This window comes from Meles meles, chromosome 5 (genome assembly GCF_922984935.1).
Source record: "Meles meles chromosome 5, mMelMel3.1 paternal haplotype, whole genome shotgun sequence".
Lineage (NCBI taxonomy): Eukaryota > Metazoa > Chordata > Mammalia > Carnivora > Mustelidae > Meles > Meles meles.
In genome coordinates, this window is record NC_060070.1 from 42,983,878 (window position 1) to 42,996,631 (window position 12,754).

At 39.4% G+C, this 12,754-nt stretch overlaps 1 pseudogene; it reads right to left on the bottom strand.

Annotated features, from left to right (window-relative positions):
* Nucleotides 1-317: 317 nt before the first annotated feature.
* LOC123942119 lies at nucleotides 318-2,333 on the bottom strand (annotated as a pseudogene).
* Nucleotides 2,334-12,754: the final 10,421 nt, after the last annotated feature.

The following is a 12,754-nucleotide window of genomic DNA, read 5'->3' on the forward strand; positions in this document are numbered from 1 at the left end:
ATCCCTCTGTGGGGCTCTATTGCACAATGGTGAGAACATGACCTGAGCCAAAATTAAGTCAGACATTTACCCAACTGAGCCACCTAGGTGCCCCAATAATATGTCCAAATATGAGTCTGTTTGCACTTTGCTGAGTGGCCCTTTCTATCTACGTATTCATACAATTTTCACAAAACCTTTGGTAATTTTCTTCCTTACATATTGGTTGTTTTCTTCCTCTAGAACTTATAAGTACTTCTTAGGTTGAAACTTTAATATCCTTTTTTCTACTATTTTTTTTTCTTTCTTTCTTAAAGCCTTTACTTTGAGAGGATGGAGAAATGCAACAGGTACACATGGAAAAGACATGATCACAGTTAAAAGTGAAGACAATCTAGCTAGAAAGCTTTAATGCCTGTCAGCTGATGTTGAAGCTTAAGTTCTGAGTGTGACATGCTACAGGGCTGAAAGGAATGGTAATTAGTTTTCTTCTTCTTCTTCTTCACCCTCTCCTTCAACAGAATCCACACCAACCTCCTCATAATCCTTCTCAAGGGCAGCCATGTCCTCACGGGCCTCAGAAAACTCTCCTTCCTCCATGCCCTCCTCCACATAGCAGTGAACAAAGGCACACTTGGCATACAGCAGGTCAAACTTGTGGTCCAGGCGAGCCCAGGCCTCAGCGATGGCTGTGGTGTTGTTCAGCATGCACACAGCTCGCTGGACTTGGCCAGGTCTCCACCAGGCACCACAGTGGGAGGCTGGTAATTTATGCCCACTTTGAAGCCAGTGGGGCACCAGTCCACAAACTGGATGCTGCGCTTGGTCTTGATGGTGGCAATGGCGGCATTGACATCTTTGGGAACCACATCACCACAGTACAACAGGCAACAAGCCATGTATTTACCATGGCGAGGGTCACATTTCACCATCTGGTTGGCTGGCTCAAAGCATGCGTTGGTGATTTCTGCTACAGAAAGCTGTTGATGGTAGGCTTTCTCAGCAAAGATGACAGGGGCATAGGTGGCCAGAGGGAAGGGGATAGGGCACCAGGTTGGTCTGGAATTCTGTCAGATCAGTGTTCAGGGCTCCATTGAATCTAAGGGAAGTGGTGATGGAGGACACAATCTGGCTAACAAGGTGGTTAAGGTTAGTGTAGGTTGGGCGTTCCATATTGAGGTTTCTACGACAGATGTCATAGATGACCTCGTTGTTTGCTTTATTTTCTGAGAGAATTCCTTGATTCTCTCTAATTTTTAATTTTCAAGAGCACCTTCTGATTCTTAACTATTCCTTTTTGAAAACTTTCTATTCTTATTTCGTGAGTGCAACCCATTCTCTTATCACTCTAAGGGTATTTCTTTTTTTTGGAGAAAAATTTCTTCCATTTCTTGCACTGTTTCCTTCCTCCAGGGTCCTTTATACTTTTTGTTTTTTCTCTCCCTCTCATGTTGCAAGTTTTCCTCAAATGACAGTAACCCTTGTCTGCCAATATCTTATCTTTCTCTCTTTATCTTGTGGATAAATATATAATATGTATCTCTATCTCATTTCTTTCATGTTATCAGGATTTTGAGAGTGAGTGGAAGCATATGTATATGATCAATTTGCCATGCTTAATCTGAAGTCTTAAATGGGCTTATTGATATTGATCACAAAACCAATGAAGAAACCTAGCATATCCCCTTGGGGGCTAGGAGTCAGAGGAAAGCAGAAATAGGGCATTAGATGCCACACCACACTTAAAAATCTAGTGGGTGAAAGGAGTACATCTAGTTTAACCCAGTAATACCATTCGGGAGGCCTAGGCTTAAGAGAATTCATGAAACTTTTAAAAAACCCTTTTGTTTGAAAGTGTTACAGCTGTGTGAAATAGAGAATCTTGAAAATCTTAAAGCTCCAAACTGAAACTATTCAAAATGTCCCATAATAGGTAAGTAGTGGACTGTGTTTTGTTAGTGAAAAAGAAGGGGTTTGGGAGAAATTGACTGGAAGAAGTCAGGAGAGAACTTTCCCAAGTAATAAGGATGTTTTATATCTTGTTGGCTGTGATGGTTACGTAGTGGTATCCATTTATTAAAACTCATCCAATAGTATATTCACAGTGTATACAATTGATTGTACATAAGTTATGCTTTAAGGTTGATTTAACAATAAAATCTTTTATGGATACCCATTACTTTTAAGAAAAAGCACAGACGGGTAGTCAAGGTGCTCTACAGACGCTCCTCAAATCACTTCCTGATGGTTCTCCCTCACTCCAGTGAAATCTTCCCCCAGCCTGAGGAGTGGTCCATTTCTCCCAACGTGCTATGCCTTCCTTACCTCTGCATATGAACCCGGGCCTTGTCCATGCTCAGACTGCCTCTTGTAAAATGGTTCACATATTCTCTGCTCCCTTTCAAAAAAGCCTTTTCTGAGCACTAAAAGATGATTGCTTTTTCTAGTCTCTTATTTTTTTGTCTATACCAGTTATTTGGCATTTCCAAATGTCCCACTTTGAGATATCTCTTTTATTAGCTTGCATTATTCTCACTTCTGTATTGATATTTCACTTTTCATGTGTGCATGCCTTATTGTCTGAAAAAGATGAATTTTCTAGACAGTGTGCATTATACATCTTTACATCTTTCCTAGCGTCTTGCATAATGCCTTACACATAGTTGGCAGTCAATAAATATTTGCTGAACGAAAGATAAGATAATAAATCATGTAGACAGTTTTAAAGAGAAGAAACTGGGGATTTTGAAGCTGGAGAGAGAAGAATTTGCTATACCAGTATGAACTGGTAGGACAGAATCTTTCAAGGAATATACTGAATTAACAGGATGTCCAAGTCACTTATAACCTGCATTTTCTAAAGGCTGTATGTTATAATGAAACCACATAATATGTAAAATGAATCCACAGAACCTATGGGATATGGCACTGCTGAGAACGGTTTATAATTAGGATATGGCAATTTTAAACTCTAGTGATTCCTGAATTTATTCCCATGGATTTATTGCTAGGAATCCTGACACGGTCCCAGGAGGGAATATCTTGGGCTATATATGGCATTTTTCTTGTCATCTTTTCTCCTTGCCTCAGTGTCATCAAGATAACAAGCACTTCTGCAATTCTAGGTAGGATGTATATGCTGCAAACAGTAGGAATGAATTCAGCCGTAACATATGCTACACATTTATTATGCACAGCTTGTTAGATTCTGATTTCTGATCTGCCATTTTTCCCCAAGGAATATAGACTTCCAGTGTGGCAAAAAATAATATGGCTATTTTATTTTAAAGGGCAGACTATTTATATAAAACAGGGCCACAAATGAACCCATCCATAAGTCATCTATGAGCTTTCTTCTACTCACTCATTCGATGTATTTATTTATGATAAGTAAGTCTTTGTGGTATAGTATTTATTTTGTCACACAGAGAAAGAGTACATGCCCAGAAATTGGATGCCACACATACCCACTCAACTTGTGGTAATGAGGGCTGTTCTCGACGATTTACTTTGCTGCCTGACAGACAAGAAGGCTGTTCGTTTTATCATTGTTGCCCACACCTATCAACCCTCCCTCAAATTTGATGACTACCCAGCAATATATATAGCAAATCTCCTCAGGGACTATAATTATTCATCTTTCAGAAGGCCCAAGATCTATAATGGATGAGTGCTGTAGACAAGAGACCGGTTTATAGGTTTAGCTCCTAAGCGAAAGACTGATCTGTCTTTATTGGAGGAAGAGTCCATTACCATCTAATAAATGAATTGTAAGTATTGGAAAGGATTGTGTAAATGTGTCTGTGACTCAGGAACATAAACACTGTTCTGATATTGCCACGGAGAAAACAAAAGCTGATGCACGCAGTCCATCAGACGCTACCATGATGTGGAAAGTCCAGGGGCCTGTCATGAAGCCTCAGCTTGTTGTCTTGAGTTATGAATTACTCTTAAATTAATATCCCTACTGCTGCTATTGGGAGCGCCTGATTTCACAGCATTTTTGAGCCCGGTAGTCGATCAAGGCACTCAAGCTGTTATTTCCATCAGAGATGAGGGCTTAAAATGTCCCCGGTGGCATGTCTCTTGGTTTCCCAGTGAATCTCAAGTTGAATGCACAATCCATTTCACCCTGTCCTGGTTAGGTAGCGCGGTAGGCAGTGGTGCATTTTTCACCATTTGCTTTGCAGTATTCTGTTGATTTTCACTAATAGAGCTTGTTTACCCACTGAAGCATTTGAATGTTATTTATATCAAGTAATAAAATGGTTCTGCTCAACTGTGCTCTGATTTGTCTTAGTCCGGGCTCTTTAGAATCTAAAGAAAACAAATCCACTTAAGGTAGCCCAAGTTAAGAAGGAGCTCTGATGTAGAGACACAGGTTGCTTAATGACTATGTATGGATTCAGGTCCTGAAGTGAGGAACCAAGGCTTTTCCAATATCTCAGGGCCATGCATTTTCTCTTCTCTCTGGCTCTCTCTGATTTCCTTTCATCTGTCTACTCTTGATCTTCCGGTCAGTTTCTTCTCTTACTCCTTTTGTCCATGACCCAGTTAGACCATGGCTCCAATGCTTTACCATGGCTTCTGCATCACTACAGTCCGGCCTCCATTACCAAGTTCAAACTCTTCTCCTGAGAAACTGATTAGCCTGTTTTATCCATGGGGAGGTTACCTTTGGAATGGTCCTTCCAAGGCCAATGGATAGGGCATGTTCTCTAGAAGGGGCCCTAAGAAGCCTAAGCCATAAGCACTGACAAGATTCCATCATGCCTGACTTTCTTTACTCTACTGTATTGCAGTTAACTTCTTCAAGCTGCATGGGTGATAGGAGCAATTTATCCTATGCCTATACTCTTGAATAGACACACAGTGGCATTTGAGTTACAGCTTTTCCATTCCACAGCACTATAAAATTGAAACAATTTCTGGAAGTTTCTAAATCAAGGGTTATCAATCTAAATGTTCTTCCTGTCAAAACACCAGTATCTGAGTTCTCCTTCTTGGCTGCATTTGGGGATCAAATAGCCTAACTATCAATGACTGTGCAGTGTAGGTAGCCTCGAGGAGGACTTGGTCCTGGCAAATCTACCACCAATGGGACGGTATATCCCTAATGTAAATTTAGTAAAGCCTCCTACCCAAATGTTAGGCGATTAAGATGATTTCTTTTGTTTTCAGCAGATGCAACCTGAGTCAAATTAAACCCACAGTCCCTGCATGGGAGAATATAGGTCAGATACAAAGACTGGAAACTGGCCCCTTAACGAGCCTAGTGAAGAGATAGGAGAGATCATTGTGCTGTTGCCAATGAACTTGCTTCTGTTTTGCTATACCTAGCCTGTGTAGAAACCCGTCTTCCTGAAACCATCTTCAGAGCCTTGAGGGCATGAATGATGCCCTGGTTGTCTGTGGTTCCAGAATCCACCATAGAATCTGGACACATACTAGGTACTTAGTAAAGTCTGCTAATAGAACGAATGGATGGACTGTATAAGGAAAATTCTTTGCTGACATCAGCATGGAAAACCTCTGGAGGAAGCCCGCTTTTCTTTTTTGTACCTTCCTGTGTGTGTGTGGAATATTGAGCCGATTAATCATCCTAATTAAAATTTAAATGTATTTTCTAATCTTAGGCGTTTTCAGGAAGTGTTTTTTTCCCATTGTCAGCCTTCAAAAGAACTGCTTTCATTTTACATTTTCTAGTTCTAGCATTTTCTTCTGAGTTAAAGGAATACATCCCCTAAGTTCTTAGACCTGTAACATTTAGAAACCATTCTCTGCCATGTTTGCCTACTTGAATTTTTCCACAGCATTTACTCCCATGAGTCATTTTATCATTTTTTTCTGCTCCTTCTGACCAAAGGTGCCGGTCCACTCTGGAATCTTCAGCAAAGCTCTGACCTTCTGAAGTTTCTGTGTAGACCTCCTGCTTGCCCAGTCCCCAAAATACTGGATATCTTTGCCTTAAAGAAACTTATTGCCATTTTTTTAAACAAAATAAAATAGACTTACTTGATAAATGTTAAGACAAAAAGATAAGCAAAAATAAAATAACTAATAAGTCATAGTCCCCATCACTCAGAGATAGTCAGCCTTTTCTTTCTATGCCCATAGGATTATTTTAAACAAAAGCAGGATGGCATTTATTTTTACTTTAAGATTTTATTTATTTACTTGACAGAGTGAGTGAGAGAGAGAAAGAGAGAACGCACAAGCAGGGGGAGTGGCAGAGAGAAGGAGAGGGAGAAGCAGCCTTCCCACTGAGCAGAGAGCCCAGTGTGGGGCTGGAACCCAGGACCTTGGGATCGTGACCTGTGCAGAAGGCAGACACTTAACAACTGAGCCACCCAGGCGCCCCAGGATAACATTTCTTTATAGCTCTCCCTATTCTGACTCTTCATAGCAGTCCACCTGCAGAATTTGGTGGGCAGCTTGCCCCACTAAGCACACAACCCTCCTTGACTGCTGGCTACGTGATTCACCTTCATTGTACTTGTATGATTTGTCACATTTTGCCATATTAAAACATTATGGCGTTTTTAACCTGTTTGCTTTATTTTCTGGATTCATTTAGCATGAATTGAAAAGCTAACTGACAGCCCTCTGACTCCCTGGGTTTGGACAATAGTAAAGATGTTTAAAAAAAGGAGTGGCGATTTCTTTTTCCAACAGTGTAGGCTGAGGAGATGCCCTGAACAGCCCTCTTGGTGGACACAAATTAAATACTAAATAATTAAAAAGAATTTATTTTAATACATTGCAGAGCTGGCATGAAAGTATATTCTTCTCAGAGGTGCAAATGGAAGTAAATGCCAGTATGGGTGCACAGGAGTGCTGGGGCCGGTTTCCCTACAGGGTCTCCTCCTTCTGCTTTGGTAGAGGCATGGATGTAGGGCCTGAGAGCCATGGCCAGGGAGATTTTAGAGGTGATCTCCAAATAAGCCGGGACTTTGAAAAGCTACACCTTCAGTGCAGTGGAAAATGAGAAATGAAGCTTACCGTATAGAAGAGAGCAGCAAGGCAATTTGCCTGACTCGAATTTGGTGTTAAGAATGAGAGAAACAATGTCTGGTGTCTCCCTCGATAATTCATAACCACACACCAGCCCACGTTTGGGCTTGGTGGCAAGAAAAATGTGGGGAGGGAGAACAGAGAATAGGGATACAATGGAAAAAGGAATAAGATTGTAAAAGTAGATTAAAATACAAGCCTATATTGTATAATTTTCCTCAGCTAATATCTTTTCAGTAGGATGCCTCTTGATTTTTAATAACCAAGTATCGGAGAACTTATCTGTGAATACATCTTTTTTTAATCAGTCATTGGTTATATAGGAGCAGTGTCTAGTTATATGCCAAATATTCGATGTATTTTTAGCAAAATGTTGTGCTGAAGGGGTATCAGGTTACATTCTAAATACAATGGATAAATCATCAGAATCACATGAAGGTTTTTTTTAAAGATTTTATTTATTTCTCTGACAGAAAGAGATCACGAGTAGGCAGAGAGACAGGCAGAGAGAGAGGGGGAAGCAGGCTCCCTGCTGAGCAGAGATCCCGATGTGGGGCTCGATCCCAGGACCCTGAGATCATGACCTGAGCTGAAGGCAGAGGCTTAACCCACTGAGCCACCTGGGCGCCCCTCACATGAAGATTTTTTGAAAAGCACATAGAGTTCTGACAAAGGGGCTACTGGCCCTGAGCAAAACGTTCTAGCATTGCACTCAGTGGGACCCAACCTTTGCCACTGTCTGCTTGTCCTGAGCACATTTCCAAAGGGCCTTTCATATTTAGCCCTCATTTTTGACTAGTAATGAAGAAGTCTCTCCCTGCTCCCCCCACAATCTAAGAATCTTTGAAGGAAAATGTGGAAAAGAGAAAACAAATGTAAATAATGGGAGTTTAAACAAAGCTCCGTCTTACAGATGTTTTCATGGTTGCATGTTTGTGGTCTCCTTTGAAAATGTCTCGCAGTTTCGTTGTTCAGGAGCCTCTTCAGCAGCGCCAGATGATAGAGAATTTCTGTCAGCTTCTGAGCTGGATAGTTTGCTTGAAATTGCCTCTTATCAACTCACTCACGCACATCAGCACTTTCTACAACCAGGGATGATTACTGCTTTGGTCCTGCTCCCTTCTCCGTTCTCTTCAAATACCAAGTTTTCTCCTCACTTGGTGAGTTACAGTTTATTGCAAGTAAATGTCTTGCTTTTATTGGAAATTTTTCACTGCATTTTTTCCCTAACAGATTTATTGATTGCTTGTATTTGCTCTGGAATATTGTCAATGTAATATTCATGATATGCACATGGGCTTTAACGTTCCGTGGCCATTAAATGTGTTTCAAGCATTTTACATCCTAATATGATAGTCTGTTGTTTATATTTAAGTATTTTACTTATGAAAATTAGTGGGGAGGTAGGGTTAAAGTATAACACACTTATACAGTCTTCTTATTTAAAATAACAAGAAATAGGGGCGCCTGGGTGGCTCAGTGGGTTAAAGCCTCTGCCTTTGGTCAGGTCATGATCCCAGGGTCCTGGATCAAGCCCCGCATCGGGCTCTCTGCTCAGTGGGGAGCCTGCTTCCCCACCTCTCTCTCTGCCTGCCTCTCTGCCTACTTGTGATCTCTGTCAAATAAATAAATAAAATCTTTAAAAAAATAAATAAATGAAATAAAATAACATGAAGTAAAGTCTCTGTGTTTTCATGCAAAATATCTGATGTTTTAGGAATGTATTATTGATTTTAGAAGGTGTGATAGTTAATTTTATGTGTCAACTTGACCTGATCATAGAGTCCTAGGGATTTGGCTAAACATAATTTCTCAGTTGGTCTGTGAGTGTTGCTGCATGGGATTAGCATTTGAATAGGTAGGCTGAGTAAAGCAGATTGCCCTCTCTTATGAAGGTGGACTTCACAAAATCAGTGGAAGGTCTGAATAGAACCACAAGCTGGAGAAAGACAGATTTTGCCTTTTGAGCCTGACTATTGGGGCTGGCCATTGTCTTCTGCCATTGGGCTGAGACTTATTCTGGTTTCCAGGCCTTTGGATTTAGACTGAATTACACCACCTGCTTTACTCGATCTCCAGCTCACAGACGGCAGATTGTGGGATTTCTCAGACTCCATAACTGTGTGAGCCAATTCCTCATAATAAATTTCTTTAGACAGATAAATGATAGATTCTTTACGTTATCAATCACAATAAATCTAAGTGGACTGAACAATCTAAGTAAAATATAATATAAAAAAATCCATCCATATGCTATTTAAAATAAACCATATGCATCACAAAAATGTCTACACATTAGAACCAAAGGATGGAAAAATGGCATACTAGATAAATAAAGGAAACCTGGGGCAGTTATCTTAATATTAGATAAAAACACCTATAAGAGAATAAGAGGTAAAGAGAGCCATAAGATAACATTAAGAAATTTAGTTCACCTTATAAATATACCAAATCTAAGCCTTATGCATAAAATAAGAGTTCCAAAATATGTAAATCAAAAGTTGACAGAACTCAAATAGAGAGAGTCAATTATCATATGGTTTCACTTACTTGTGGAGCATAAGGAATAACACGGAGGACATTGGGTGAAGAAGAGGAGAAGTGAGTTGGGGGAAATCAGAGGGAAAGACAAACCATGAGAGACTGTGGACTCTGAGAAACAAACTGAGGGTTTTGGTGAGCCTGGTGGTAGGTATTAAGGAGGGCAGCACTGGGTGTGATGCATAAACAATGAATTCTGGAACACTGAAAAGAAATAAAATAAAATTTTTAAAAAAGTTGACAGAAATACAAAGAAAAATCAACAAATCTACTACTATAGTACTCCCTAAAACATGAATAATCTTTGGGCAGAGACAAACATTAGTAAAAATATTGACCATATTAACTGAATAAGCTTGATCTAATGGACATTTAAAAAACAGAACATTTAATATACATTTGAAAATACACATTCTACATACTAATATATAGCCCATATCAAACATTTTTCTAGAAGATTTTATTTATTTATGACAGAGAAATAGAGAGTTCAAGTAGGCAGAGCAGCAGGCAGAGGGAGAGGAAGCCTGACACAGGGCTTGATCCCAGGACCCTGGGATCACTACCTAGCTGAAGGCAGACACTTTACTGACTGAGTCACCCAGGCACCACCCCATATCAAACATTTATAAAAACTGAATTCTTGCTAGGATAAAAGCTAGCCCAACTCATCTGTAATCATTCTTTGATCATGATGTATTGAGTTACTTAAAGAAAAAGCTAAAACCACAGGGGGAAATTGGTGAATGTTGGCTATTTTCATATTAAGATTGGCTGTTCACAGATATATACCAAAAAGTGAAGAAGCAGGTAAAAAAACTAGAAGATATTTGCAAGATGTATGACTCAAAGGATTATACAAAGAACGCCTAGAAATCAACAGGAGAAAGAGTGAGCCGCTTAATACAGAAGTGAGAAAAACTATTCTCAGGAGAGCCATTCTAGCTGTCCCACAAACACATGAACAAATGCGCAAACTCAGTAATCAGGAAAGGTAAATTAAAACCACAATGAGGTGTAATTTTGCACCCATCAGAAGGGTAAAAATCTAAAAGTTGCTCAGTACCAGTGCCAGATGTAGGTCAAACGGGATCCATCCACCCGCTGGCGGTTCAGGATCCTGTCTGGGAACGCCTAGAGCGGTGGAAACACTATGAAGAAGGCACAGGAATGAGTAACACAAAATTCAAGGTGGCCCTTATCCCCGAGGGAAAGCAAAGGGAAGATGAGGATTATTACATAATAAACTATACGTGTGTGTTTTATACATTTTTTGTAGGGATATGCCACATTTCACAATTTAAAAAGATTTTAATGAAGTTAAAGGCTGGGATCAGCCAATACTAAAAGTTATTTCAATTCTCGGTAGGTATTATGTTGTGGTTAACAGGAAGGCCCTATGCTGTTAATTTGTCTTTCATCTTGTTTGTTCGTGCTTTTTCTAACGGTTTCCAGTATATTAATTTCAAGACATGTTGCATATTTATCACACATCCAAAGTACCTTTTTGACTGCAGACCTTTCTAAGAGGGCCCGTGAACAAGGAAAAATGGTAATGTTTAAGATTTTTTAAATTAACGTTCCTAATGTTGAATATTCAGGTCTAAAATTATTTAAATCTCTCAAATGTTTACTTTAGTCAGGTTGTGATTTTTTTTTTTAAAGAGCTTTTTACTTTTATCTGGCTTGATTTTTTCCTATAAAATCATGCTGTTAGGGTATTTCGATGTATTTATGAACTGTTTAAATTATTATCAAGTATTGGTTTTAAATTTCTTTTAAGATGATCTCAAGGTTTTTGGAAATCTTCAGGAAAATGAAGATAAAACTAGTGCTTTTTTTCTTGTGATGATTACCAAACTTGTTAAATCCATAGCTAGTCAAACCTAAGGGTCTGTGAAGATCTTGTAGTAATTCATTAAGTCAACAACTAAAGGCTTCCTCTACTTGGCTCTAATGAATCACCTAAAATATCTATCTATGCCTACAGACTTCTGGGACCATCTGTCTCCTATTCGAGTTGAATTTATACTGTCTGACTTTTATATATTTTAGGGGGTTAGCTATATAGAAGCAAGCACTGAGAGCAGGCCCCAATGGCTATAAGGTTTATTTTTCTATCTTTCCTCAGGGTCTCTGGAGGAAAAAAGAAGTTTCGTCCTTTTCCATAATCTAATATCTTGAATTCTTTCTTTGATTTGATTTTATTTTTTTCTTCTTCTGGAAGAAATTTTTCTTTTACAATGATTCCCATTTCATGATGGTTACCATAGGGGAGGTGGGTGGGGGGATGGGTAAAACAGGTGATTGGATTAAAGAGTACACTTAGCGTGATGGGTGCAGAGCAATGTATAGGATTATTAAATTACTATGTCATACACCTGAAACTAAGACAATGCTGTATGTGAACTGTACTGGAATTAAAATAGAAAACAATACAATTTTTTAAAAATTCCCATTTCATAACTCCCTCATGTCTTCCTCTTCTTCCCCCAAATGTTTATATATCATTTTTTAAAACAAACCATAAGAACTTCCTGTGACACCAATGAGATAGTCAATGCCAGTTCCTTTCATCCCTCTCTTCTTTCATTAGCAAGCTCTTTGAATTATTGTAAACTTCATATGTCTCCCTTCTTGATCCTCAGTGCCACAGCCAACCCGGCCACCTCTCAGAGCTTATCTCTGTCTTTTCTCACATTGTCTTGCAAGCCCAGTGGCCCCCTTACCGCTCTTCAAAGTGCCCTCCCATTTCAGACCTTAGCATTTTCTTTTCCCTCTGCCCCATGCTGTTCTCTCCCATATAGTCACAGGACTCCCTTCACATCTCTGCTCAGATGACTTCTTCGTCACTCTATTTTAAAAGACCAAAATGGCAAAATACCCCTACCCCAGCCTCTTCGATAGTTTATTTTCCTTCATAGTACTTACCTCTAGCTGGCAAATATTTATTGGTTGTTTGCAGACACAGGTAAAAGAAAAACTTTAGAACAATGCCTGGTGTGTAGTTAGAGCTTAAGAAATATCTACGGATTGAATCAATTAATGAATATTCAAAGTGCTTCATCTCAGAACTGTAATGATTCTTCTGTTTCCTTGATGTCCTGTTCATCTGTGTGCAGCATTTGGTTCTTAAAACACATCCCTTCTCTCAGTTTCTGAGATGTCATACCTTTATTTAACCTCTCCCTGCTCTTTTGTCTTCTTCAAGAGTCCTTTC